This window comes from Heptranchias perlo, chromosome 4 (genome assembly GCF_035084215.1).
Source record: "Heptranchias perlo isolate sHepPer1 chromosome 4, sHepPer1.hap1, whole genome shotgun sequence".
Lineage (NCBI taxonomy): Eukaryota > Metazoa > Chordata > Chondrichthyes > Hexanchiformes > Hexanchidae > Heptranchias > Heptranchias perlo.
Window position 1 is genome coordinate 29,687,336 of NC_090328.1, and position 26,043 is coordinate 29,713,378.

Sequence of the window (26,043 nt, forward strand, 5' to 3'; positions counted from 1 at the left end):
TACCTGCTAAGTGCAGTGTTCAAAATCCCAACACTGCTTTCTCGCTGACGGTGTGCATTTTCACACAGAATGGAATAGATTTTAAATGGAACGAAAGTCAGGCAGGTTTTATGTTATTGGTGTGCAATCCTCCCCGCCTGATTTTCCTCTCTAGGCTCCGCCCAGATGATGCGTAACGCCCATGCGGTAAAGGCAAAATTCTACCCCAAAGTTCATTGACATCATTATCAATTAAAATCTACTAATGCATGCTACTTAAGGGAGAAACCTGCAATCTTCCATTCCCCACACTGTGCAGTGTGTTAATGTCACCAATTTCAAAAGGGCATCAAGGCCAGTCAGGTTCTTGGGAACTGATTGTCTAAAGCTGCACTGTAAGTTTCTTGTTACTCCCACACCCTTACAAACTATGGATATTACTTTCAGTGCTCCTCTACCACAAATAATGTAAAGTATATTATCTGTGCCAATAAGTAACCAACACTATCTATAGGCCAGGCATGTTTACTTAATGATAACTGAGGAGAACTACCATGCAATTCGTGTTTAGCAGGGAAGCAGTCAAGCAGTCACAGAGCTGTGTTACCTGCTTCGAGGAGACTTGTGGCCAACCTCTACAGTAGGGATGGCACCTCCAGTGACAGTCAAGGTCATCATGGCCCTAAGCTTCTATACCTCGGGCGTCTTCCAGGGCTAGAAGAGGGGACATCAGCAATACCAGCCAAGGTGCTACCCACAGATACAGCAAACAGATGACTCATGCTTTGTTTAGCAGGTTTAAATACATAACAAGGCTGTCCAGTTTCACCACACGACTGGATTTCCAAAATTACAGGGATAATTCATGACCATTCATGCCCCTAGGCAAAATGCAATTGCTTACATGAACATTACTCCATTTGCTTACAGTTGGTGAATAACATTGTATCATGAAGCTGAATACCTGGTTGCTAGGCAGCTGTCAGGATGCTTTCATTTTCAGACAGTAATCTGTGCTGGACTTCTGTGAAGGGTGACTGGAAGGGTGGCTCCTTCCAGACCAAGACTACTGTCCTGATCTAGCTAGTGATAGTCTTGAGGCAGAGTGAGATACAGCTAGTCCCATGCAGCCACTAGGGTTAATGTAGAGCATACCATTGGCATCTAGAAGCCATGTGATATGAAGAAACGGCTGAGTGCACTGGATACAGCAAAGGCTATGGGCCCCGACAACATCCTGGCTGTAGTACTGAAGATTTATGCTTCAGAACTAGCTGCACCTCCAGCCAAACTGTTCCAGTACAGCTACAACACTGGCATCTACCCGACAATGTGGAAAATTGCCCAGGTTTGTCCTGTCCACAAAAAGCAGGACAAATCCAATCTGGACAATTACCGCCCCATCAGTCTACTCTCAATCATTAGCAAAGTGATGGAAGGTGTCGTCGACAGTGCTATCAAGCGGCACTTACTCACCAATAACCTGCTCACCGATGCTCAGTTTGGGTTCTGCCAGGACCACTCGGCTCCAGACCTCATTACAGCCTTGGTCCAAACATGGACAAAAGGGCTGAATTCCAGAGGTGAGGTGAGAGTGACTGCACTTGAAATCAAGGCAGCATTTGACCGAGTTTGGCACCAAGGAGCCCTAGTAAAATTGAAGTCAATGGGAATCAGGGAGAACTCTCCAGTGGCTGGAGTCATACCTAGCACAAAGGAAGATGGTAGTGGTTGTTGGAGGCCAATCATCTCAGCCCCAGGACATTGCTGCAGGAGTCCCTCAGGGCAGTATCCTAGGCCCAACCATCTTCAGCTGCTTCATCAATGACCTTCCCTCCATCATAAGGTCAGAAATGGGGATGTTCGCTGATGATTGCACAGTGTTCAGTTCCATTCGCAACCCCTCAGATAATGAAGCAGTCCGTGCCCGCATGCAGCAAGACCTGGACAACATCCAAGCTTGGGCTCAAAAGTGGCAAGTAACATTCACACCAGACAAGTGCCAGGCAATGACGATCTCCAACAAGAGAGAGTCTAACCACCTCCCCTTGACATTCAACGGCATTACCATCGCCGAATCCCCCTCCATCAACATCCTGGGGGTCACCATTGACCAGAAGCTTAACAGGGCCAGCCATATAAATACTGTGGCTACAAGAGCGGGTCAGAGGCTGGGTATTCTGCGGCGAGTGACTCGCCTCCTGACTCCCCAAAGCCTTTCCACCATCTACAAGGCACAAGTCAGGAGTGTGATGGAATACTCTCCACTTGCCTGGATGAGTGCAGCTCCAACAACACTCAAGAAGCTCGACACCATCCAGGACAAAGCAGCCCGCTTGATTAGCACCCCATCCACCACCCTAAACATTCACTCCCTTCACCACCGGCGCACTGTGGCTGCAGTGTGTACAATCCACAGGATGCACTGTAGCAACTCGCCAAGGCTTCTTCGACAGCACCTCCCAAACCCACGACCTCTACCACCTAGAAGGACAAGGGCAGCAGGCACATGGGAACAACACCACCTGCACGTTCCCCTCCAAGTCACACACCATCCCGACTTGGAAATATATCGCCGTTCCTTCATCGTCGCTGGGTCAAGATCCTGGAACTCCCTTCCTAACAGCACTGTGGGAGAACCGTCACCACACGGACTGCAGCGGTTCAAGAAGGCTGCTCACCACCACCTTCTCAAGGGCAATTAGGGATGGGCAATAAATGCCGGCCTCATCAGTGATGCCCACATCCCATGAACGAATAAAAAAAAATGTCTTGAGAGATCAGGAAGTGCCTGACATACAGCTCCCAGACTCCCCAAGATTGCCATTGTCTGTTACACGACCTATCCTGGAGAGGGTTGAGTTCTCACAGGAGTTCTCCCGATCTTCCGCCATAAGTTCGGCGGAAGAGCACGCGGAAACTCTGGAGAAACGGCACTTTATGTTGTTTCTCCAGGGTTTGCACAAGTCTTTTGCCAAAGTTCCAGTAGACGCTCAGTAGAAACTCTGCAGAATTTCATCCCTGGGGCCAGGTAGTTTACCTGAAGATATGCAAATTCCAAATATTGGGAGTAAATAGACATGCACGTGGAGACACAGAAATCACTCACGATGAAGCATTTACATCTGATTTCCATGAGAACAGGAATTTCCAGGCTTACATTAACTAACTAGTCAGAGGCTATCCCAGCACAGGAACGGCAGCCGACGGATAGAGACCATTAACCCTAAGACTGCAGGCAACTCAAAATATTCCAGTCTTTCTTGAACTGGCAATTTTTCCTTTAAGTTTTCAGATCATACTACTTCTCAAATGTCAGGTATGGTTTTATTATTGTAATACTCACCACATACAACCAGAATAATCACTAATAATAAAAAAATAAAAATGTAAATACTTCAGCTTGCCAACTTTTTTTTTCCTCACTCTCTACATTCATTTTCTGTTTGATTTTTTATCATCTTTGCTTTTTTCTTTATTTATATCTATTTATAGGATTCCTACATTACAACAGTGACTACACTTCAAAAAGGACTTAATTGGCTGTAAAGCACTCCTGAGGTCATGAAAGGTGCGATATAAATGCAAGTTCTTTCTTATCTATTCTATACCCTTTGTTTTGAAACAAAATAATTTAAAAGCCTATCTCTTATCACGGCTTCCCCAGATCCTATCCACTGTCTATTTTTGTGGTGGTACTTATATCATGCCTCTGATTGGATGAAACTTGCTACAAAGGTCGTTTGCTCACCCAGTTGAACCTTACAAATCAGAATATTGACACAACCATGTCACACAATTTTCTCGTGTTAAATACTATCGTACCGCTGGACAAGTTAGCACGCCCAAGGTGCTGACAGCGTGATTGTGCCAAACAAGATAATTCATCTGCCATAAAGCATGTGAATGCGTTGCCACCCTTCTCTGTAATGATTAATGATCTAGATGCTGGTGTTGGGAGCTCGATCTGCAAATTGGCAGATGATACTAAGATTTGTGCAAAGGTCAGGACTGTAGACGATGCTCGCCTGCTTAAGGCGAATCTTGATATATTGGGGGACTGGGCTCGTGATTGGCAAATGATGTTTAATTTAGGAAAGTGCAGGGTTATGCATGTGGGCAGGGTGAATGCTGAACATACATACACCCTTCGAGGAAAAGCATTAAAGCAGGTGGAGAAAGAAAGATCTGGGTGTTCTAGTGCAAAGGTCTCCAAAGGTTCATTAGCAATGCCATAAAGCGATAGCTAGAGCAAATAAGGTGTTGGTGTGCATTCATAGGACAATTGACTATAAGACAAAGCAAACTATTTTGTCCTTGCACAAGACCTTGGTCAGGCCTCAGTTAGAATATGGTGTCCAGTTTCTGTCTCCTAACATGATGGGTGATATTGAGGCTTTGGAAAGGGTGCAAAGGAGGGCCACTGGACCAAATCCCAATTTAAAGCATCTTAATTATCAAGATAGGCTAAAAGAATTGGGATTCTACACTTTAGAGAAGTGTAGACTTAGGGATGATCTGATCGAGGTTTATAACATGAAGAAGGGAATAGATTGTGTTCGAGTTGACAGTTTGTTCCAATTAAATGGGTTAGGGAGGACCAGGGGTCACAATTTTAAGTTGTTCAAGTTGTACTAGGTTAGATGTTCGGAGGTGGTTTTTTTCCCAGAGAATAGTGGACCTCTCGAACAGGCTGCCAGCTTGTGCGGTGGACATTGATTTGCTGAATTCCATCAAGCAGGAACTGGACCTCGCTGGGGCAGAGATCACCTCACACAAAAGGTAGGTAATGCATAGAATTACCAGGGCCAGTGTGATCTCATGGACTAGTTTCAGTCACTGGGGGGAGGGGGGTGGAGAGGAATTTCTGAAATTTCTCCCCCCATATTGGTCAGGGTTTTTATCTGGTTTTTCATCTCTCCCAGGAGATCACGTGGTTTTGGGCGGGGTGAGGAGAGTATATGTTGTGATACACAAGGCATCACAATTGTGTGGGACAGACTGGATGGACCAAAGGGTCCTTTCCTGTATGTCATTGTTCACATGTTCATAACACAGATATACATTGTACCTGTCAAAAGAGTGGTTCCAAGCAGTTAGTGGTGTGGAGCTCAGCCGCAATTGTTTGCCTCTCTAATGCTATTGCGGTTGGCATTGAACCCTGGAAATATGTATTACATAGAGTTTACAACACAGAAACAGGCCACTCAGTGCAACTAGTCCATCAAATCATAGAATCTTAGAAAGCTACGGCACAGAAAGAGGCCATTCGGCCCATCTGTCTGTGCCAGCCGCAAAAGAGCTATACAGCTTAATCCCACTTGGTCCATAGCCCTGTAGGTTACGGCACTTCACGTGCACATCCAAGTACTTTTTAAATGAGTTGAGGGTTTCTGCCTCTACCACCCTTTCAGGCAGTGAGTTCCAGACCCCTACCATCCTCGGTGGAAAAAATTCTCCTCAGCTCCCCTCTAATCCTTCTACCAATTACTGTAAATCTATGCCCCCTGGTCACTGATCCCTCTGCTAAGGGAGATGGGCCCATCATAATTTTATATATCTCAATTAAATCTCCCCTCAACCTCCTTTGTTCCAAAGAAAACAACCCCAGCCTATCCAATCTTTTCTCATAGCTAAAATTCTCCAACCCTGGCAACATCCTCGTAAATCTCCTCTGCACACTCTCTAATGCAATCACATCTTTCCTGTAATATGGTGACCAAAACTGTACGCAGCACTTAAGCTGAGGCCTAATCAATGTTTTATACAGTTCTAGCATTACCTCCCTGCTTTTATATTCTATGCCTCGGCTAATAAAGGAAAGTATCTCATATGCCTTTTTAACCACCTTATCTACCTGTCCTGCTACCTTCAGGGATCTGTGGACATGCACTCCAAGGTCCCTTTGTTCCTCTACACCTCTCAGTATCCTCCCATTTATTGTGTGCTCCCTTGCCTTGTTTGACCTCCCCAAATGCATTACCTCACACTTCTCTTGATTGAATTCCATTTGCCACTTTTCTGCCATCTGACCAGTCTATTGATATCTTCATGCAGCCTACAGCTTTCCACCTCACTATCAACCACATGGCCAATTTTTGTATCATCTGCAAACTTCTTGATCAAGCCCCCCAACCATCTCCTCCTTGAAGGCCTCCAATTGTTCAATTACTATCTTGCCTACCAATTTTTGATTCCAGGTATATGGAGTTAGATCACAGATCAGCCACGATCTTATCAAATGGCGGAGCGGGCTCGAGAGGCTGAATGGCCTACTCCTGTTCCTATCCCCTTTTAACTCACTGAAATTTGCCCTCCTCCAGTTAAGCATTTTCACATTTGATTGTTCCTTGCCCTTTTCCATAACTATTCTAAACCTAGTGATATTATGATCACTGTTCTTCAAATGCTCCCCGAGTGAAACATACTCCAACTGCCCCACTTCATTCCCCAGAACTAGATCCAGCAGAGTTTCCTTCGTGGTTGGGCTGGAAACACACTGATCCAGAAAGTTCTCTTGAATGCATTTTAGGAATTCCTCCCCCACTTTGCCCTTTACACTGTTACTGTCCCAGTCTATATTGGGATAATTGAAGTCCCCGACTATCACTACTCTACAGTTCTTGCATCTTTCTGTAATTTGCCTGTAAATGTTCTCCTCTATCTCCTTCCCACTATTTGGTGGCCTATTGTACACACCCAGTAGCGTAATAGCTCCTCTATTGTTCCTTAATTCTAACCAAATAGATCCTGTCTTTGTCCCCTCAACTATATCATCCCTTTCCACTGCTCTAATAGTTTCTTTGATCAATACTGCCAACCCACTCCTTTCTTCCTTATCTTTCCTGAAGACCTTGTAGCCAGGAATATTAAGTACCAAGTCCTCCCCTTCTTAGAGCCAGGTCTCTGTTATTGCCACTATACCATAGTCTCATGTGCGATTTGTGCCTGCAGCTCACCAACCTTATTTACCACGCTATATGCATTTATACACATGCACTCCAATCTCATCTTAGATTGCCTCGCATTTGCCCCCTGTCTGATCCCTCCTATTTCTGAACTATTCTTTACTCTAGTGCTACTCGTCCCTCTCAGTGCTCTGTGCGCCTTGTTTCTCCTCTCTGTTTCATCCTGGTACCCGTCCCCTGCCAAATTAGTTTAAACCCTCCCCCACAGCACTAGTTAACCTCCCCGCGAGGACATTGGTCCCAACTCTGTTGAGGTGCAACCCGTCTATCTTGTACAGATCCCTCCTGCCCCAGAACTGCTCCCAATGCCCTAAGAATCTGAAGTCCTCCCAACTGCACCATTGCTCCGGCCATGCATTAACCTGTCTTATCCTACTATTCCTATACTCACTCGCATGTGGCACTGGGAGTAATCCAGAGGTTACTATCTTTGAGGTCCTGCTTTTTAACTTCCTCCCTAACTCCTGAAACTCTGACTGTAGGACCTCGAACCTTTTCCTTCCTGTCATTGGTTCCCACGTGGACCACGACTTCTGGCTGTTCTCCTTCCCCCCTCAAAATATTCTGCATCCTCTCAGTGATGTTCTTTACCCTGTCACCAGGAGGCAACACATCACGCAGGATTCACACTGGCTGTTGCAGAAATGTCTGTCTATCCCCCGACTATCGAATCCCCTATAACAATTGCATTTCTTTTGCCTCCTGTGCAGCCGAGTCTCCCACAGTGCCGTGGATTTGCTCCTGACTGCACTCCCCCGAGGTGTCAACACCCTCGCTGGTATTCAACACTGAATACTGGTTTGTGAGTGCCACACTCCCAGGGGACTCCTGCACTGCCTGCCTGTTCCTCCTCGTCTGTCTGGTGGACACCCACTCTCTCTCTGCCTGAACTCTCTGTAGATGCAGGGTGACCACTACCTGAAACGTTCTATCCACGAAACTCTCAACTTCCCATATGCACTGTGACGCCAGCCGCCCCTCAAGCTCAGAAACTTCCTGCACATGTGGTTTTCCAGGACACACAAACTGTTCTGGAGTTCCCACATGACACAGGATGTGCATGCGACGGGCCCCAGCTGTCCTGCCATGTTAGCTAACAGTTACTGTTTGTTTAGCTTTAAGGCACTTCACTGTCTACCTGACACTAAAAACACTAATCAACCACGAAAAAACACGAACCACTAAACACAATAAACACTTAAAACACTTGCCAATAAACTACTTATACTGACTTAGCCTCGGCGTTAAAGATATTATGCTCTTAATACTGAAGATAAATTAAACCATTAGCTCTAATTCCATGGCTCCACCACTCCTCATTCTGTGCTCACTATGACTTCAGTTTTTGAGTTTTCTCCTCTGTTTGTTTCCCCTCTGGGTTAGCAATTGTAAACAATTTTACAACACCAAGTTATAGTCCAACAAATTTATTTTAAATTTCACAAGCTTTCGGAGGCTTCCTCCTTCCTCAGGTGAATGTTGTGGAAATGAAATCTTTGAATCCTTCGCATTTATAAATCACAGAACAATGCCTGGTGATTACTGCCCGTTGCCAAGGCAATCACAGTGAGCAGACAGAGAGGTGTCACCTACAAGGCCACCTCTGGGTTAGGGTCTGGGTCTCCCGATAGGCTGTCTGTAAATTTGCCGCTCTGGGTCTCCCTGACATCTCAGCCTGTTATTGGGAAGACGCTAGAAGAGAATGTAAGAGATGCCCTTTATGATCACTGGGAAAGGGAAGGGCCATTAGAAATACACAGCACGGCTTCCAGAAAAGTAGGTTATGTCTTACGCAATGGAATGTAATTGCTCCAGGCTGTAAGAGTAAGGTTGGGATTTGTGCTGATAATTACTGAACTCAGACTGGAGCTGTCTGTGGACATGCCTGGATTCTGGGAGGTCAGTTCAAAATCAGTTGAAAAAGACTGATAAATTGTGAAGAAAAAAAAGGAATGAAAATCCTATTTCTTGTCCCTAATGGTTCGCATTAATTCAAGTAGCTTTCTGCCAGGGTTTTCAGGTTCATTCTGTCAATCCTGAGGATATACGTAGGCTGTTGCATGTGACAAGGCATGGTGAATCAACAGATTACTTCAAAAGTAGGCAGACCCAAGACTCGATTAGTTTATTAACTTCATCTGAATTCTAACAAGTGAACTGCCGTGAAATACAATCCTACCTGTACTATTCTGTACACTGCGTTAAGAGATTTGGTTTGTACAAGGTTATAGAAAATTACTGGCTGATGTCATTCTCTTTCAAATGTAGGCAGTGCCCTGCAATCATTTACATAACAAAATACTTTGAAAGATACTGAAATGATGCTGTACTATATGAGTCACATTAGTGGTAATCGAGCTTTATAGAACATTACAAGGAAACAGAACTGGAGAGTTTGCTTCCAGATGCACTGGCACATTGTCATGGAGTAGGAAGATCCAAATTCAGTGCCTCACTCAGTTCCCCATCCTGAGCTCCACTATGCAGGTAGGCACCAATCAGACACAAGATGTATCGCTGCTGGAGGGAGGGAGAATAGGATGGATGTCCTTAGTGAGTTGGTCATATGTCTCCTGACAGGAAGGGGCACCATAGATGCTGGTCTGGCAGCAGCCAGCTTCCCATCCTGTTTGCTGCAAAACTGAATGACCCAAAAAGGACCCGTGAAGTGGAAGAAAATAAAGAAAACAAAAATGAGGATACCCACCCTCATTGGAGAGTTACAGCCCTCACCTAAAAAGATTGCATTTAAAAAGAAAGAGTATTTAACCGTGGGAATACAAAATAAGAGGGTTTCACTATGTTAGTATGTTGTTACGAATCCTTACTTTTGCTCTTTCCAAAGATAGATCCTTCAGCTCTGGCTCACAACTCCCTTGAGACAGCCATGAACAGAGGTGAGGGAATGGAAATGAGATTCTTCCATTCACCAGGATAATGATGGAACATATCAAGGGCATGTGTTGCTGACACTAGTTAGTGGCATCGATCCACAACAATTAATTTCCGTCCCCCTCATTAACGGTGGCACAGGATTTCTGTGTCATGTCACCACTCAGACTGAGTAGATGCAGGTTCTCCGTAATACAACATAAGAAGTGGTGCAATCTATTTTACAAAGTAATGTGAAGCTCCATGCTGCTGTCTTCATTGTCAGAGAGCCATCGATTTTTTGAATTATGGCAAATCCCAATTCTAACTCGGCAGGGACTCAAAATGATGTTTGTGCTGTTCTATAAGTTTAAATATATCTGTTTATGATTGTGATAATGAAAGGAATTATTACTTTAATTATTGGTGCTGCACATGTCTTTCCTTAACAACACACTAACAGAATAACAATGATGTGAAAGTATGCTAGTAAGAAATTAAATTAAGATATGAAAAGTCTTCCACTGGTGTATAATTCTGCATGAAATCAATATAGGCAGATTCTTAGCACAGTAATGCAGAGAATGACTTAATGGTGTCAAGTTAACATTAATAGTGAGAGTAAAATTCAACCCTATGCTTTACCTGAAGTTACTTGGACAATTAAACAACTAACGGGAGGAGGAGGCTCTGTAAACATCCCCATCCTCAACGATGACGGAGTCCAGCACGTGAGTGCAAAAGACAAGGCTGAACCGTTTGCAACCATCTTCAGCCAGAAGTGCAGAGTAGATGATCCATCTCGGCCTCCTCCCGATATCCCGACCATCACAGAAGCCAGTCTTCAGCCAATTCGATTCACTCCACGTGATATCAAGAAACGGCCGAGTGCACTGGATACGGCAAAGGCTATGGGCCCCGAAAACATCCTGGCTGTAGTGCTGAAGACTTATGCTCCAGAACTAGCTGTGCCTCTAGCCAAACTGTTCCAGTACAGCTACAATACTGGCATCTACCCGATAATGTGGAAAATTGCCCAGGTATGTCCTGTCCAAAAAGCAGGACAAATCCAATTCGGCCAATTACTGCCCCATCAGTCTACTCTCAATCATCAGCGAAGTGATGGAAGGTGTCGTCGACAGTGCTATCAAGCGGCACTTACTCACCAATAACCTGCTCACCGATGCTCAGTTTGGGTTCCGCCAGGATCACTCGGCTCCAGACCTCAAACATGGACAAAAGAGTTGAATTCCAGAGGTGAAGTGAGAGTAACTGCCCTTGACATCAAGGCAGCATTTGACCGAGTGTGGCACCAAGGAGCCCCAGTAAAATCGAAGTCAATGGGAATCAGGGAGAACTCTCCAGTGGCTGGATTCATACCTAGCACAAAGGAAGATGGTAGTATTTGTTGAAGGCCAATCATCTCAGCGCCAGAACATTGCTGCAGGTGTTCGTTAAGGCGGTGTCCTAGGCCCAACTATCTTCAGTTGCTTCATCAATGACCTTCCCTCCATCATAAGGTCAGAAATGGGGATGTTCACAGATGATTCCACAGTGTTCAGTTCCATTCGCAACCCCTCAGATAATGATGATGTGGAGATGCCGGTGATGGACTGGGGTTGACAAATGTAAGGAATCTTACAACATCAGGTTATAGTCCAACAGTTTTATTTGAAAATCACAAGCTTTCGGAGGCTTTCTCCTTCGTCAGGCGACATAGCCTGCAAAATATTGATAGCTCAAATATAGGTCTGCATGTAAGTCTATAAGATGTAAAACAAGTAGTTGCAACTGCAAGTGCACTGGGACATGAATCTTTTATAACTCAGACTGTTGAATATAACAGCAGTTTATCAGTCATATTGCAGGGGGAAGGAATTAAACTACCTCTTTGGACCGTGCCTTTGGTTACCTCCTGTAACTGTCCCGCTTCCTGCTCAGTGTTCTCAAATGCAGACTTTCTGGGGTTAGGACAAGTTTCCCTTCTTTGCATACCAAAGGTGGTGTCTACATCATTAAGGTCACATCTGGGTATTCACCCACTGAAGGAGGCTGCAAACTGCAGTGCTGGTACAGGGAGAATGCTGAGTTCTTGCCCATGAGAAGAGGAGAGAGGCAACCTGTTGGCCTCCTTTGTAAGGGGGGCCAAAATGCCTTGTAAAAATTTGGCTCATCTTCAGGGATTCAATTCTTTCATTCATTCATTTGATTTATTCAGCATTGTAAATCAGTGACCTTGATGTCATCTCCTACCTTACAAAAACACCCCTATTGTAATAAAACTGCGCATCCAGTAACTCACTGTAAGCAACATCATGGGAGACCTGCTGATATTTTTTGAAGTCACAAAGTGGTGTACTTTGTTGAAGATGCAAACGATTTTCAAAAAAAAGGTTTAGTTAAGTAAAGAGAAAAAGCCACTAATTTCTGATCTCAGACAGGATGCAAAGGTTTACAAGCAGCTGGAAATCTACAGGGAAACAAATGAACCCTCTAATTAACCTCAGGATGTGTATAAAAGAAATTAATCTCTAATCAACCTCAGAATATGCTAATCTACAACAATTAGACCTTTCAGCCATAAAGGGGCAATCTTGCACACATGCAGCTCCACAACAATACACTCTGCTTTACAAAGTGCAACGTTCCTGTCCTGATATCCTCCAACTACCATGAGCAGTGCCACAGGAGATACACTAGTAATATAGAAGTGTCTTCAGTGCCCTTTTTCTGCTGCTGGTACTGTAGCTGCTCAATCCACTGTCTCCATTTCAGGGAAACTCACACCAATGCACTGCACTCGCTTCACTGAAGTTCTTCTTGCTGCCTGAGTCATAAAGACTAGACACATGCAAGTCATTGTCTGACTCCATAATTACAGAACTTTGGGCCATTATGTTTGAAATTCAGTCAAGCTACAGATATTTTTTGCTCTTTTCTCGTAAACACAGGACACTTATTTTCCTTCTGATATTTATCTAATGTGGACTAGTGGGTTGAGATCACAGTTATAAAAAAAATGTAATTACCATACAGAGCAGTGAAAAGACCTTGCCAATAGTTAATATAGTTTTAAATCACATACAGCAGTTCAATAATATTACACTCAGAATAGTTTCTGAAGTTAAAAAAAAGTGTAACACCCTCCCAACTCAAATTATCTACTTCAATTAATGTTGCCATAAAAAGCTCAGTAAAATGATGTACTGCAAATGATTTGAACCAATGGTGTCAAAATATTTCTGCGTGGGACACCTGCAGATATTATTGATGATGCATTCCCCAGGATCCACTCCCTTAAGTTCTAAAAGACAGTGGGGGCCAATTTTAACCATGGGCGGGCATCGGACAGGTGGCAGGTGGTGCGATTCCGCTGCTTACCCAATGTCCTTGCTGTGAGGCACGAGCCATTTTGCGGGCCGGGCCTCGTTTCAATATCGTTGGCGAGCAGTGTGCGCTGTTCCAGAGCTCACAGGTAACTTGTCTGTTAGAGCTGAGCCAAAAATGTTATCCTCTTGGGTGGAGAGAGACATCACAGTAGAGGGTGGAGATATCACAGTGATGGGCCGGCAATGGGCCAGAGGATTTTTGTGGAGCCAGGAGGAGCATTCATTCTTCATTGATAGTTGACATCAGCAGCAGTTGAACTGTGGGGAGCAGAGTTGGATCCTGTTCTCACTTGCTGAGAGGTCACTATTAAAAAAAGGTTATAGTTTTTGGAAGCAAAAGTGAAACCTGACAGGTCAGAAGGAAATAAATGAAGGGACGAAGGAAAGCACTTATAAAGTATCTTTACATACTCAGGACATCACAAAGCACTTTATAACCAATTTTATTTGTTTTTGAAGTGCAGTCACAGTTGTTATGTTACTTCATACCCTGTGTTTTGACTGGAGCCATTGTCCTGTGGTTCTTTTGGCAATGGTTGTGATCTGCTTTGATGTGGTCAGGCAAACCTCAGAACCCTGCCGTAGCCACTTAGACTGACTACTCAGATGTGAATAATAACAGAGGGGTGGACAGAATGTGGCAAGAGGGAGGGAGCCTTCTTTCCTCGTCAGGGGCCTCAGAGTACTGGCTAACTCATAAATGGTGAGGAGGTGGTGCAGCCTCAAGGCATTAAAGTGTGGGGTGGAAGGGACAATCTTTTATTTCTCTCTTTTGTTTGTAGTTGTTAATTGCCTTGCTTAGAACTTCATAGATCAAGTGATGCTGGTAGCAATTGCACAGACTAGTGTTTAGGAAGACTCCTGGATCTCTTAGGTTTGGAGGGGGAAAATAATTATTGTATTTCAGGCCAAGATAATTTTCTAATGAACATGGATTTCCCAAGAATCACCTCAAATATAGGTCACAAGGTTTTTTTCCTGCTGCATCCATCCACGGGTGCAGATACATGCTGATAATATGGGAGTTTGATCTTTGTTAATTGGATAAGAATTGTCTTGTGAAACATAAGCACAGAATGTCATACAACTACATGGTGCGAACTGTGACATGGCTCTCTGTTAAGAGATGCAACTGAGACTGAAAACACAGCCAAGCTCTGATAGCACGAATAAGGGCTGTGCTGGGGATCTCAGACCTTCAAAAGAAAGGCTTTTAAAAAAAATAGAAGGTGCTTTAGTGTTGAAAAGTCACAAGCAGATATTGAAGGAAGTATTGTACAAGATGAATGCCTCTAATACATTCATTCTGTGGAGATTACAAGTTGGTCTTATAGGGCCATTGCTCATGGACAAAATATAAAAAGGTCTCTCTTTTCCTTCCTGTAACTAGCTCTCTGTTTTGCTTGCTCTATTGCAGTTCTTTTGGTCTGTCTGTTTGTATGGTGGCCTTCCAGTTGCTATTGTGGTAGATGGAGGGCTGTGACCTCCATCAGAATTAGTGCATCCAGGAACTGCTGTGACACATATGGGTGAAAGTAGGATGCTGGGCTATAGAGTTAGTGCGGATCTGGGGCTGAGAATGGGAAGTCTGAGACATAGGGCTGAGGGTGTGGCTGGAGAGGTAGGAGGCCAGGTGGAGAGTCCTGTACCTAAGGCCAGTACTGAGGCTGAAGGGCTGGGAGGTGAGAACCAGGAAAGTGTGAAGGAAAGAAACCAATGTCAGAAGAATTGGGGAGCAGCGGGTTCAAATGGTTGCAGAGATACTGAATCTTGCACCTAATTAGTCCTAACTGACCACCTGATTTATAATACAGGGTCCAAATACAGGTGAGATGCACTGATTATGTGTTTGGCATGGACCAGATATCTGACACAGAGGAAAGCACAGGATGGGAAAAGAGTCTGCAGTCCATCTGGCCAGTTCCAAATATTAATGGGCCAGAATTTATTGTAACACTATTAGTTAGACTTGCCCTTGCCTGTTTAATTTCCATGAGATTTTGCACTGCAAGTTGCTGTAAGTGGGAGATGGAAATGGCATGGGCCCTCTACAGGGCATCTGGGATCTGTGTGAACAGGGCAAGCAACTGTGTATCTCCTTAACCAATCAGATTGAAGGATTGTGAAATGAACAGCAGAGAGTCTGAACCAGGAAGTGTAAATTAGAATAGTGAATTCAATGTCAAATCAGGTACAGAAAGAGAAATGAAGAGAGGGAAAGAAAGATTGGATTAAGAGAGAGAAAAAGAGACAAAGAAAAAGTATAAAAAAAACATTTATTTCCATTTGTTTTTAAATCTCCAACAATTAAAAGCTGGAGGAATGAGACTCCACACATATAATAGTTAACAGTGCCAGAGAGGTTGTTTTGCAGTAATTAACACTTATCACTCCAATAAAGACTGAAATGGACAAGTCCTAACTTTCTGTGGCGAGTTTAGTTTGTATCTACCAAGCAAGAACAGGAACTTCATGCTGTTCAATGCATTTGTATGATGAGTCAGAAAGTGAGATGCCGTTTTCGGGAAGCTAACAGCTGAACAGTGCATCTCTGAGACCAACTTCCAGATTTTTGTGTTTAACCTCCCATCTGCCCCTCGTCTGAGGTTGCTGTGCAGTTTGTGTATAAATAACGGTGAGCATTATTAGCCTCACCGTTACTTTCACGGTAAATTCTGGCCCAATATCTTTCAATCACCCACTTTCTAAATTATCTATCCAATGCTTCCTTAACTATTTCCTCACTATCTGCCTCCACGGGCAGTTCATTCCACACATTCACCACTCTCTGCACAAGGTATTAAATCTAAACTAGGTGCACCTTCCCTCTTTTAAGTTTGAAATCCTGTCCCCTGGTTTTTGAGTTTGTACCAATATCAAACATATTATCAGGGTTCAATTTATCCGTCCCCTCAAGAATTTTTAATACTTCTCTTGAGCCTTAATTCAGGGAATCCATGTACATTTTTCATAAGTGAAGACTTTTCACTGTAAGTCAAAAACATACTTATGAAATTTGCAGAGTATCATAAAATCATAGAATGTTACAGCACAGAAACAAACCTATGGCCCAAGTCTGTACTGCTGTTTTTCTCACTGAGCCACCCAATCTAAACCCCTATCCTGCTCGCTCCCTGTACCCTTTAATAGTTCTCTTTTTCAAGCACTTCACTTAATGAGTTTGCTTCACTATGGAGACACATATTACCCAGATATAGTAATTAAAACAAATTTATATGGGCAGATTAAATTGATCAACTGGACCTTCTTCTATAATTCAAACACCAAAATATCACAGCATCACCATGCTTCTGAAGTACTTTGGCTCTCCGCCATATCAATACTGGTTTAACCCACAACACATCATTCAAAGAAAAAGCTGGGAGCTAATCTGTGGAAAAGGGAGCACAAAGAATTTACTCTGGATTCTTTATCATAGACACCCAAAGGATTTGCTCTAAGTTATTAAAGGGTCTTTTACACTGGCATTTGTCTAGTTTGCAATGTGGGAGACAGGTTTGTTTAAAGAGATAAATCTAATCTGGGAACTGTGCCTTTCATTATGTCAATGCACTCACTCCCAGAAACAAACTGCCCGGGATGAGACCATTTGGCTTTTTATACATTTAAGTTGACATAACCAGAAACACTTCCTGATAGCTGGTGGCTTTGTCCTATAATTGATCCATTAAGGCAAAAGAATTTTGGAGTCCAATGTTAAATGGACTCGGGTCTGATACATTAGATGAGTTTCTCTAATTTCTCTAAACCTCTGTCCTATCATGACATGGTGCAGCACACCTGTACAGAGGGACATTGATTATCATTATTACAAAATTATCCTGTCCTGCTTTACATTTTCTAATGCATTGTTTCCATCACATTTTTGAGAAATTCAGACTGTTGTAAATCTCAATACTTCACACAGTAGCTGTGGTTGTGATTGTTCCAGTGGGTCTACTATCAACTATTAGAAATTGCACCAGGTGACTGCAAATCACTATCCTCCAGAGTAGATAAAGTTTAAAACAATTTCTGCAGGTCAAAACAGGTTTACATATTGGATTCAAAAGTTTACATTTTTAAAGGAGTGCAGAGCTCACTCATTTAAAATTTTAAGCATTCTAAAAATATTTCTGATCCAATATTTAAAAATCTCAACATTCCTTACAAAATAAAATCCCACCAGATAAATCCACATACCATAAAAACTTGACCTCAACTGCCTTGTGCATCATTATAAGTTAGGTACTTTATTTTTTGGAATTTTCTTCCCTTAAAAAAATGTTTGAAAGCAAATTTAAAATGATTTATACATCGTATAAAATGACCACTGCGTGATCATTTTTAAGCAATGAGTGGACCCAGCTGCATGTGTCTTGTGTTGGGTTCATGTGGATAATGTGGTTTCAGGGTCCATGTGGCGTCGTCTGCATCCTCCACTATACAATCATCTGCTCTTCCTTCGAATATACTGTGAACTCCACTTGTCATCTCTTATCAAGAAACCTCACTCATTTTTCTTTCCTGGTGTGGCTGCTGATGTTTTTTTTGACTGCCTACTTCTGTTTATTGTCACTCTTCTCATCAAGCATGCAGTTTATGTGTTTTTCATCACACAGATAGGGCTCTAAATGGGCAGTGTAATCAACGACTTTCTGAATGTGAAAGAGATACCATTGCATATTATACAAAATAAACCTTCTTGGAGGAGAATCAGATCACGTCAGATAGAAAGCTTACTTTTTTATGGGGTGGTTTGTGGAGGAAGAGAGATCTGGCAAATAAGATGTTAACAATAATCAATTGTACGATAGGCACAAAATGCTAAAAACAAAAGGACAGGGAAAGGCTTTTGAGCCTGCCCCATATTATCATGGGGGAGAGATACAAAAGGGTCCAGAGGGGCAATTTTTTCACTCAAAGGGTGGTAAGTGTCTGGAACGAGCTGCCAGAGGCAGTAGTAGAGGCGGGTACAATTTTGTCTTTTAAAAAGCATTTGGACAGTTACATGGGTAAGATGGGTATAGAGGGATATGGGCCAAGTGCAGGCAATTGGGACTAGCTTAGTGGTATAAACTGGGCGACATGGACATGTTGGGCCGAAGGGCCTGTTTCCATGTTGTAAACTTCTATGATTCTATGGTGCAACTTATGCACACCATGAACCCACCCACCCCTTCCCCCCAAACACACACACAAATAAGCCATATAATTTCCTGGGAGAAGTAAAATAAAACAGAAAAATCTTGGCAAATTTAGGAAAAAAGTTCTAGGAAATTCCTCTCCAACCCACGAAGGCAATCAAACAAGTTCTAGGCGACCACGGAATTACGAGACCCATCCTTCAGTATCTCCCTACCTTCATATTATACATAGTTATGTCAGCCACACTCAGAAATTTGTTTAGCTCCCTTATGAATGTCTGCACCGAATCTTCACTCACTGCACGAGCTGGCAATTTATTTCTATAGGTTGACAACACTGTGAAAAGCATCATCTCCCGACATCTAATGTAGTTCTATACTTACGTAACTTGCACTTATATCTCTTGGTATACAACTGGACAGATGTGTTCAAAGCAACAACATAAATTTATCTAGGAATGTCCCAAGGTGTTTCACAAGTAGCTGGAAGGAAAATGGATGAAAACCCAGACCTGAGACTTTAGAACGAGTGACCAAAAGCTAGGTAAAAGAGATGGGTTTTGAAGGTTTTAAAAGATAGAGAGGCTTACATAGGGAATTTCAAAGAGCAGGGCCATTGGCAGCTGAAAGCTTTACCACCAATGACGGAACAAAGGGAGGGACGATACAGACGGCTGGAGTCAGAGGAAATAGGGCGTTTGGGAGAGTATGTAGGGTTGGAGACTGCATACATAGGGTGGGGGAAGTCCATTGAGGGATGTATAGATGAGGACAAGGATTTTAAATGTCATGCATTGAAGAACCAGGGGCCAATGTAGATCAGCAAAGACAGAGGTGATGGGTAAGCAGGTCTTAGGGAATGACAAGTTGGAGTTTACGGAGGGTGAACGATAGGAGGCTTGCAAGGAGAGAGTTAGAGTGGTTGAGACCGGAGGTAAAGATGACTGAAATCACATGACTGTTTAGTGCAACAGCAATGAATGAGCCTTTAAAAATCTAAAGTCAATACATTGAGTGTATAAGAATGAAAAAAAATAGAAAAAGGCCATAAGGTCTAAACAAATCAATCTCTCTTTAATAGATCAACTCTACCACGTTGTTCCCCATATCTCTCAATCCCCTTTGCCTTCAGAAATGCAATCAATTGTCTCTTGAAGCATTCAATTGTACCTAAATTTAATGGACTTCCCATGTCATTTACTTGACAACTGTATTCTCCGTTTAGTGAAAAAGATGTACCTGACTTCTCCTCATACTCCAAACTTTCCAGTTTCATAGTGTCTTCTCATATTTGAACATCAATGTCACGATTTGATGAGGTTTTTGTTCTAATTACTCCAGTTTCCTTCAATATATTCTTAACTTACAGTATCACAAACACAGCCTAACAAATGCCTCGTCAATAAATCAGTCACTACAATGCTTACCCTTTGCATTGTTCAATAATACCTTAAATGTTTACTTATCTTTCTAAATCATTATTTTGTAATAAAAATGAGTTAATTTGGGGTTAGATCAACTGATTGTTGGGGTAGGCAAGTTGCTCAGGAGTGCTGCCAAAATGGTGGTCCTGGCAATGATAGGTGAGTAATGAAACTGATTTTTAAAACCACAGTAAATAAATTTATATATATAAAAAATCATAATGTCCCAATATCTACTCATTAGTGATTTTGAGTAATGTGCATAGCTATTTGTGTTTAAAATCTGGAATTTCCAATATGCATTCCTGGCTGGCAAAGCTCCCAGATGGGAGCACAAAGTTGGCAAATTATCCCGTAAATCTTTTCATTCAGGATCACTTTCAAGCACCGCCATTAGGTGTCTATTGCTACACAAGCCCAGTGGGAGGATGTGTATTATTTAAATCAAGTTGTTAACATTGATGCCATATCGTGATTGCAGTGGAACTTTGACCAGAGTTGTATCAATGTAATGAACATCTCAACCCAACTGTGCTCAAAGCAATATTTTGTTGCTGCCAAGGCTGTAAGAAACAGAAGAACATATTTACTTGCAAAAATAAACAGCTACAAATGCAATTAATCATTGGGAATGAATCAAAGTCATGACGAATTAAAGTTTCCCAGATAGAACTGTTACCGATGACAGGATCCGAAATACCATAGATAATGTTGCTGAACGTGCTTTGCGTGACAACTGCATGTGTGTGAAGTCAAAGCAAGTGTCATGTGATCTGCTATGTTTGAAAGGGTGTGTGTGTGTGTGAGAGAGAGAGAGAGAGCGAGGGAGAGAGAGAGAATGATGATTGAGGGTGCCTCTTTACATATTAATCTGAAGGGTTGAGGTTATCAGCTAAATATTGTTCTGAGTAGAAAATACATTATATGATTGGGCCAAAGGTTTAAATCATTCAAGAGCCCTGAAAGGACCGGAATGATAAAGTGCTTCTGTAATAAAGCGGCTGAGGTCACAGGCACTTGTACAGTAGTGCGCAAGGATTTGCTCAGTACGCCAACTCACAGCAAGCCTCATTATCTTGCTGTACTATTTCTGAAAACAAGAACAAACTATAGTCTTACAAAACCAGCAAGAGGAAGAAGGAAAACTTGACACAACTACATGTGATTGAGCATGCCGACCTCAAACATAACTATATCTTGAGTGGTATTCTAAAAACTAAATTCACCTTCCTACGTCCCCAAGCTGCTAGGAATGACTTTTACTTTACATTATAAGTTAATGCTGCACTGTGCAAACTGCGTGCTAGGATTGCCGGTCATGAAGGTATAGGCTATTATTCCAACAATATGCATCTTCTACACACTGTAGGCTGTAGCTATCTTGATAGTAAATGGTTTCCCCATTCTCTGAGTACATACACCTACAAATGCCATTGTAGCAGGTAGTGCTGAATGTGGTCTATCACACCAAAACTAACACTAAATACAAAATCCCTCCAGCCAAAACTATATCCTTATAAGGCCAGAAGATGGGTGGGATTATGGTAAGTGGAGAATACATAACATTTGAAAAAGAGACCTTAGTTTTCTTCGCTCCACGTGCTCCACACACTGTCAGTAGAAACTTCCTCACCAGAGATGTCCAAGAAGGGAAGGGAAATTCAGAGATAGACTTTGTGAAGGTGAGTGATAGGTAAAAATTGGAAGATTAGTTGATGAATTTCTCCAGATCATTGAGAGCAGGACGCAGCACTGACATACAACAGAGGAAGAGTCATACAGGGATTGAAACAAAGTGTTTCAATCTGACTCGAGGCCCCACCAGGACCGCCTACAAATAGGCAGGCATAGCCGAGGCCCATGTAGAGTTCCAGCAGCTACTAGCTCCAGATAAAAGGGGTTGCTATGAGGTGAGAACAAGTTCATCCAGGTGAAGGAAGGCAGTGGTGGATGGGGACTGTTTGGTCTGCTGTTCAAGAAAGAAACAGAGGGCCCATAGACCACCCTGGTGAGGGACTGAACATCCATCCATGGTGAAAAGGAGATTACAAATGTTGGAGAATCTGAAATTCTTAAAGGGGCAGAAGGCATGGGAGGAGTCAGATATAGGTGAGTAGATGCATATAAACATACAAAAATAACAGACAGGAAAAGACCAACTAGTTCATCTAGCCTGTCCCATATAGTTGTAATGTCTTATGCATCATGATACAGGACACTCTCTACCCACCCACACTCAGGTAATCATCTGGAAGTGGCAAAAAAATAAAAACCCAGGCCACTCGAGGAATAAAAATCTGGAAAATTCCTCTTTGACCCCTTTAGGTAATCAAAACTAGTCCAGGAGGCCACAATGACCCTGATTTATATTACAGGGTACCTACCTTTTGTATGGGGTGATTTCCAACCCGACCTGCTCCCTCTTAAAATAGCTGAGCAATGGCAGAAAGGATAGAGTCTAGATATGAGGGAATTAGTTTGGTGGGAGAGGAAAAGGCTGAAACAAATCAGTCTGCTGGGACAGTCCTGCTTGTTTACTATTAGTAAAGATTGCACCTAGGGCTGTAGGGAGATGATGCCCGAAAGAGATCAGATTGCTATTAGTCTGGTAAATATTGGCTTGGTGTTCAGTAGTAGGTTCATAGTCCAGAGGAAGATAAGAGGAGTCATTAGCATGATGAATTGCACACATCTAAAACCTCAACCTGTGTTTTCTCTTTGCACATACTGATTGACTTAGTATCACAGTATGGTACAGCACAGGAGGCAGCCATTCGGCCCATCATGCCTGTGCCGGCTATTTGAAAGAGTTGCTGTGTATTTCCAGAATTTTGTTTTTGGTTCAGATTTCCAGTATATCCAGTTTTCCCTTTATATTTCTATATCTGAAAAGACATTGTATTGTGCAGTTAAATCCAGACAGTAATGTATAGTAAGATGTGCGTGAAGATTGCTCCATGTAACAGCCTTACTTATGCTATAATTTGGAACATGATTGAGATGCTCATAAAGCAGTCAAGGAAAATGTCAAATGACCTTCAGTTGGCCTTGGGCTTCTTCCTTATGATTTGGTGGCATAAGATGCACTCAACCACCAATTAGGCTATTTACTGCTTTGTCAATAGTTTGCCGCAAGTCCTTGCGTCATAGAAACTGACTGTCAAGTTTGCTGATATTGCTCTGCGCGGCCCATAAAACTTAGGGCTCTGCAAGTATCTACATAGTGGAAACAGATTCCATTTCAGACTTGTATGTGGGAGGGGGAAGGGGGACATGGTATAACAGTGCAGGTCTTCGCTTTATTACAATGTGGGAGTAGCAGACCATGTGTGGTGCTGTTCAATTGCAATGTCACAACAATATCTTCGTGTACATGCTCAGCAGATAGTTTCTCAAGAACTTATCAAGCTGGGCTACACTACTGCAGTGTGTGGATCGAAGGCAGGTGATGATCAATGTACAGTAGCATAGTGGTTATGTTACTGGACTAGTAATCCAGAGGCCTGGACTAATAATCCGGAGTCATGAGTTCAAATCCCGCTACGGCAGCTGGGGAATTTAAATTCAATTAATTAAAATAAAATATGGAATTAAAAAAACTAGCATCAGCAATGGTGGCCATGAAACTATCGGATTGTCGTAAAAACCCATCTGGTTCACTAATGTTCTTCCATTAGGGAAGGAAACCTGCCGTCCTTACCCGGTCTGGCCGATATGTGACTCCAGACCCACAGCAATGTGGTTGATTCTTAATTGCCCTCTGAAATGGCCTAGCAAGCCACTCAGTTGTAAAATCTCGCTAAAAAAAGTCATAAAAATAAAACCAGACCCACCATCGGACATGACAAAGGCAAACCAAGCCCAGTCGACCCTGCAAAGTCCTCCTCGCTAACATCTGGGGACTTGTGCCAAAATTGGGAGAGCTGTCCCACAGACTAGTCAAGCAACAGCCTGACAGCCATACTCACAAAATCATACCTTTCAGCCAATGTCCCAGACTCTTCCATCACCATCCCAGGGTATGTCCTGTCCTACCGGCAGGACAGACCCACCAGAGGTGGCGGTACAGTGATATACAGTCAGGAGGGAGTGGCCCTGGGAGTCCTCAACATTGACTCCGGACCCCATGAAATCTCATGGCACCTGGTCAAAAATGGGCAAGGAAACCTCCTGCTGATTACCACCTACATGAATCAGTCCTCCTCCATGTTGAGCACCACTTGGAGGAAGTACTGAGGGTAGCACAGGCACAGAATGTACTCTGGGTGGGGGACTTCAATGTCCATCACCAAGAGTGGCTCGCTAGCACCACTGCTGACCGAGCTGGCCGAGTCCTGAAAGATATAGGTGCCAGACTGGGCCTGCGGCAGGTGGCGAACGAACCAACACGAGGGAAAAACTTACTTGACCTCGTCCTCACCAATCTACCTGTTGCAGATGCATCTGTCCATGACAGTATTGGTAGGAGTGACCATCGCACAGTCCTCATGGAGATGAAGTCCTGTCTTCGCACTGAGGACACCATCCAACGTGTTGTGTGGCTCTATCACCGTGCTAAATGGGATAGATTCAGAACAGATCTAGCAGCTCAAAGCTGGGCATCCATGAGGCACTGTGGGCCATCAGCAACAGCAGAATTGTATTCCAGCACAATCTGTAACCTCATGGCTCGGCATATTCCTCATTCTACCATTACCAACAAGCCAGGGGATCAACCCTGGTTCAATGAGGAGTGTAGAAGAGCATGCCAGGAGCAGCACCAGGCGTACCTAAAAATGAGGTGCCAACCCGGTGGAGCTACAACTCAGGACTACATGCATGCTAAACAGCGGAAGGAACATGCTTTAGACAGGGCTAAGCGATTCCACAACCAACGGATCAGATCAAAGCTCTGCAGTCCTGCCACATCCAATCGTGAATGGTGGTGGACAATTAAACAACTAACGGGAGGAGGAGGCTCTGTGAACATCCCCATCCTCAATGATGGCGGAGTCCAGCACGTGAGTGCAAAAGACAAGGCTGAAGTGTTTGCCACCATCTTCAGCCAGAAGTGCCGAGTGATGATCCATCTCGGCCTCCTCCCGATATCCCCACCATCACTGAAGCCAGTCTTCAGCCAATTCGATTCACTCCACGTCATATCAAGAAGTGGCTGAGCGCACTGGATACACCAAAGGATATGGGCCCAGACAGCATCCCGGCTGTAGTGAAGACTTGTGCTCCAGAACTAGCCGCGCCTCTAGCCAAGCTGTTCCAGTACAACTACAACACTGGCATCTACCCGACAATGTGGAAAATTGCCCAGGTATGTCCTGTCCACAAAAAGCAAGACAAATCCAATCTGGCGAATTCCCGCCCCATCAGTCTATTCTCAATCAGCAGTAAAGTGATGGAAGGTGTCGTCGACAGTGCTATCAAGCGGCACTTACTTACCAATAACCTGCTCACTGATGCTCAGTTTAGGTTCCGTCAGAACCACTCGGCTCCTGACCTCATTACAGCCTTGGTCCAAACATGGACAAAAGAGCTGAATTCGAAAGATGAGGTGAGAGTGACTGCCCTTGACATCAAGGCAGCATTTGACCGAGTGTGGCACCAAGGAGTCCTAGTAAAATTGAAGTCAATGGGAATCAGGGGGAAAACTCTCCAGTGGCTGGAGTCATACCTAGCACAAAGGAAGATGGTAGTGGTTGTTGGAGGCCAATCCACAATGTTGGAGGCCAATGCACAATATCCAGTCTCCAGGACATTGCTGCAGGAGTTCCTCAGGGCAGTTTTCTAGGCCCAACCATCTTCAGCTGCTTCAATGACCTTCCCTTCATCATAAGGTCAGAAATGGGGATGTTCGCTGATGATTGCACAGTGTTCAGTTCCATTCGCAACCCCTCAGATAATGAAGCAGTCCGTGCCCGCATGCAGCAAGACCTGGACAACATCCAGGCTTGGGCTGATAAGTGGCAAGTAACATTCGCGCCAGACAAGAGCCAGGCAATGACCATCTCCAACAAGAGAGAGTCTAACCATCTACCCTTGACATTCAACGGCATTATCGTTGCCGAATCCCCCACCGTAAACATCCTGGGGGTCACCATTGACCAGAAACTTAACTGGACCAGCCACATAAATACTGTGGCTACAAGAGCAGGTCAGAGGCTGGGTATTCTGCGGTGAGTGACTCATCTCCTGACTCCCCAAAGCCTTTCCACCATCTACAAGGCACAAGTCAGGAGTGTGATGGAATACTCTCCACTTGCCTGGATGAGTG

General features: G+C 43.5%; 1 long non-coding RNA gene across 1 annotated transcript in view; it reads left to right on the forward strand.

The window, feature by feature from the left end:
- LOC137320821 (uncharacterized) overlaps window positions 1–26,043 on the forward strand; it is an 83,505-nt gene that overhangs the window by 1,732 nt on the left and 55,730 nt on the right. Inside the window, exon 2 of the long non-coding RNA XR_010962652.1 lies at window positions 3,475–3,550. This is a non-coding gene — a long non-coding RNA (uncharacterized lncRNA). The remainder of the gene's footprint in view (window positions 1–3,474; window positions 3,551–26,043) is intronic.